This window comes from Entelurus aequoreus, linkage group LG02 (genome assembly GCF_033978785.1).
Source record: "Entelurus aequoreus isolate RoL-2023_Sb linkage group LG02, RoL_Eaeq_v1.1, whole genome shotgun sequence".
Lineage (NCBI taxonomy): Eukaryota > Metazoa > Chordata > Actinopteri > Syngnathiformes > Syngnathidae > Entelurus > Entelurus aequoreus.
The window spans coordinates 91,780,799-91,785,798 of NC_084732.1; the positions used below are offsets into that span (position 1 = coordinate 91,780,799).

At 21.3% G+C, this 5,000-nt stretch overlaps 1 protein-coding gene across 2 annotated transcripts in view; it reads left to right on the plus strand.

Moving 5' to 3' along the window:
* The first annotated feature begins 3,496 nt into the window (after positions 1-3,496).
* The window catches only part of itgb6 (integrin, beta 6), a 69,267-nt gene continuing 67,763 nt past the window's right edge, over positions 3,497-5,000 (plus strand). The window contains exon 1 of one of the 2 annotated variants that reach the window (XM_062034991.1): positions 3,497-3,539. The gene's annotated coding sequence lies outside the window, so the exon portion shown is untranslated. Of the gene's footprint in view, positions 3,540-3,562; positions 3,607-5,000 lie in introns of those variants that run through there. The other variant, XM_062035000.1, reaches the window with a different exon arrangement.

The window sequence follows — 5,000 nt, forward strand, 5'->3', positions numbered from 1 at the left end:
ATATAATATTATTTATTTAGTCTGATAAATATCAGTAATTAAACAAATATAATATTATTTAGTCTTATAAATATCAGTAATTAAACAAATATAATATTATTTGTTTAGTGTGATAAATATCAGTAATTAAACAATATAATATTATTTATTTAGTCTTATAAATATCAGTAATTAAAAAAATATAATATTATTTATTTAGTGTGATAAATATCAGTAATTAACAAATATAATATTATTTATTTAGTCTTATAAATATGAGTAATTAAAGTAATATATTATTTATTTAGTGTGATACATATCAGTAATCAAACAAATAATATAATATTATTTATTTAGTGTGATACATATCAGTAATCAAACAAATAATATAATATTATTTATTTAGTCTTATAAATATGAGTAATTAAACTAATATAATATTATTTATTTAGTGTGATACATATCAGTAATTAAACAAATATAATATTATTTATTTAGTGTGATAAATATCAGTAATTAAACACATATAATATTATTTATTTAGTCTTATAAATATCAGTAATTAAACAAATATAATATTTGTTTAGTGTGATAAATATCAGTAATTAAACAAATATAATATTATTTATTTAGTCTTATAAATATCAGTAATTAAACAAATATAATATTATTTATTTAGTGTGATAAATATCAGTAATTAATCACATGTAATATTGTTTATTTAGTGTGATACATATCAGTAATTAAAAAATATGATATTTATTTAGTGTGATAAATATCAGTAATTAAACTAATATAATATTATTTATTTAGTGTGATACATATCAGTAATTAAACAAATATAATATTTATTTAGTGTGATAAATATCAGTAATTAAACACATATATTATTTATTTAGTGTGATACATATCAGTAATTAAACAAATACAATATTATTTATTTAGTCTGATACATATCAGTAATTAACACATATAATATTATGTATTTAGTCTGATACATATCAGAAATTAAACAAATATAATATTATATATTTAGTCTTATACATATCAGTAATTAAACACATATAATATTATTTATTTAGTCTGATAAATATCAGTAATCAAACAAATATATTATTATTTATTTAGTCTTATAAATATCAGTAATTAAACAAATATAATATTATTTGTTTAGTGTGATAAATATCAGTAATTAAACAAATATAATATTATTTATTTAGTCTTATAAATATCAGTAATTAAACAAATATAATATTATTTATTTAGTGTGATACATATCAGTAATTAAACAAATATAATATTATTTATTTAGTGTGATACATATCAGTAATTAAACAAATATAACATTATTTATTTAGTGTGATAAATATCAGTAATTAAACTATATAATATTATTTATTTAGTGTGATGAATATCAGTAATGAACAAATATAATATTATTTATTTAGAGTGATGTATAAATATATAAAGTATTAATCTTTTACAAAAAGATAACTGAATTCAGCTGTAAATGTCATGATAAACATATTGATCTATATTCAGAATATTCATTGATCATCTCAGTATTTGTAGTTTTATTAAAAAAGACTCACTTGAGTAACATGATTTATATATATATATATATATATATATATATATATATATATATATATATATATATATATATATATATATATATATATATATATATATATATATATGTATATATATGTATATATATATATATATATATATATATATGTATATATATGTATATATATATATATATATGTATATATATATATATGTATATATATATGTATATATATATATATGTATATATATATATATATATATATATATATATATATATATATATATATATATATGTATGTATATATAATATATATATATATATATATATATATATATATATATATATATATATGTATATATATATATATATATATATATATATATATATATATATATGTATATATATATATATATATATATATATATGTATATATATATATATATATATATATATATGTATATATATATATATATATATATATATATATATATATATATATATATATATATATATATATGTATATATATATATATATATATATATATGTATATATATATATATGTCTTAATTAGATTATCCAAACAAAAATAAATAAATAAATAAAAATAGTGCTCAATACCGTGGTAGAGCGCAATATATGTATGTGTGGGGAAAAATCACAAGACTACTTAATCTCTACAGGCCTGTTTCATGAGGGGTTCCCTCAATCATCAGGAGATTTTTATTTAATTTTTTTTATATTTTATTTTTATACATATATATATATATATATATATATATATATATACAGTATATGTATATGTATATATATATATACATATACACACAAACACGTGTGTATATGTATATACATATATATGTATATATACATATACTGTATATATACATATATATGTATATATATACATATACACACACACACCCGCACGCATGCACGCACTCTCACACACACACAAACACACACCCGCACACACACCCAACAGGAGTGAGTTCTGAGCACAGAAAGATGAAAGCACATGATTTATATATATATATATATATATATATATATATATATATATATATATATATATATATATATATATATATATATATATATATATATATATATATATATATATATATATATATATATTTTATTTTTTTTTTAATCGATTTTTGAACATTATGAATTCAATTAGAATCAGGATGAATCAGAATTGTGATTTGGATGGGAATACATATTTTTGCGGCACTTCTAGTACTATATATATACACTCTATATACACACATATATATATACATGAGATATATATATATATGTATATGTCATGTATATATATACATGTATATATATATATATATATATATATATATATGTCATGTGTATATATATATACTGTATATATATATATATATATATATATATATATATATATATATATATATATATATATATATATATATATATATATATATATATATATATACAGTATATGTATATACATGATTTATAATAGTGTATATTTCGATATTGTAGTAAATAATACTCTCCTAAATGACATAGTATGTACAACATGTCATGTTTATGTGTATTCATGTCACAATGTGTGTCCCCTCACTCACTCACTCACATCATCTGTGTGTACACCTGCATTCCTCACATAGTTGTGCAGGAAGGAGGCGACATTACACCACCTTCTTCTTCCTCCTCCTACTCCTCCTCAGCAGGAGAAGTTGACAAACATGTTGAAGTATCATTCTTCATCTTCTGACTGATGCAGTCCTGTGTCAGCTCCATGCTGCCACAGTTGTTACTGTCACTCATTGTCACACACGCACACACACACGCGGCGTGGCATGACCCCTGGCTGGCTGAGGGGGCGTGGCTACAATGACTCTGTGTCACAGAGCCGCCACACAAAAGTCGAAAGTGTCTTGGGGCCATTTTTCAGCGGTGCCAAGGAGGACACGGCCCCATGTTGCCAGAGGACGCCTCAGGGAGGTGAGGCCACTCATTGCAGCTCCCTGGAGACCACGCAGCCTGCCACAAAACTCTTGATGTTTTTGAAGTAATCGCCATTCTTTTACAGAGCCCCTAAAGGGACATGGGGGACATTTTTTTTTTGTAATTCTTTTTTTTTTTTTTTTTTTTTTTTAGACATGTATCTCGTGTGTACGAGAAACTTTTTATAAAGTTAAAAAAAAATAGAAATTCTTTTTTTTAAATTTTTTTTTTAGACATGTATCTCATGCGTACGAGAAACTTTTTATAAAGTAAAAAAAAAATAGAAATTCTTTTTTTTAAATTTTTTTTTTAGACATGTATCTCGTGTGTACGAGAAACTTTTTATAAAGTTAAAAAAAAATAGAAATTCTTTATTTATTTATTTTTTTTTAGACATGTATCTCGGACGAGATACATGTCTAAAAATAGAAAAAAATAAAAAAAATAATACAATTTTTTCTTTTTAATTTTTTTTTAAATAACTTTATAAAAAGTTTCTTGTGCGCACGAGATACATGTCTAAAAAATAAAATAAAATAAAAATAAAAATTATAAAAAAATTTTTTTCCCCCCATGTCCCTTTAGGGGCTCCGTATTCTTATTTGTAAAATCAAACATTCTATTCAACAAAACTACTTTTGTTTTGTTACTTGACAAATGATACATTAGCATGCTAACATTAGTATGCTAGCCTTTTTTTTTATTTTTTTATTTTTTTTGCGAATTTTGTTGGTATGTACATGGGGGAAATTTTTTTTGGTATATTTTTGTATATTTTTTATTTTTTGTTTTAGACATGTATCTCATGCGCACGAGAAACTTTTTATAAAGTTATAAAAAAAAACAAAATAAACAATTTTTTTTTTTTGTAGACGTGTATCTCGTGCGCACGAGAAACTATCTCGTGCTCAAGAGAAAGTGTCTCCTGCGCACAAGATAGTTTCTCAAGATACATGTCTAAAAGAAAAAAAAATAGAATTTTTTTTTTTTTTTTTTAGACACGTATTGCACGAGATGTCTAAAAAAAAAAAAAAAAAATTATAATTTTTTTTCCCCTTTTTTTTTAAATAACTTTATAAAAAGTTTCTCGTGCGCACGAGATACATGTCTAAAAAATTAAATAAAATAAAAATAAAAATTATAAAAAAATGTTTTTCCCCCCATGTCCCTTTAGGGGCTCCGTATTCTTATTTGTAAAATCAAACATTCTATTCAACAAAACTACTTTTGTTTTGTTACTTGACAAATGATACATTAGCATGCTAACATTAGTATGCTAGCCTTTTTTTTTTTTTTTTTTGCGAATTTTGTTGGTATGTACATGGGGGAAATTTTTTTTTGTATATTTTTTATTTTTTGTTTTAGACATGTATCTCGTGTGCACGAGAAACTTTTTATAAAGTTATAAAAAAAAAAATAATATTTTTTTTGTAGACGTGTATCTCGTGCGCATGAGAA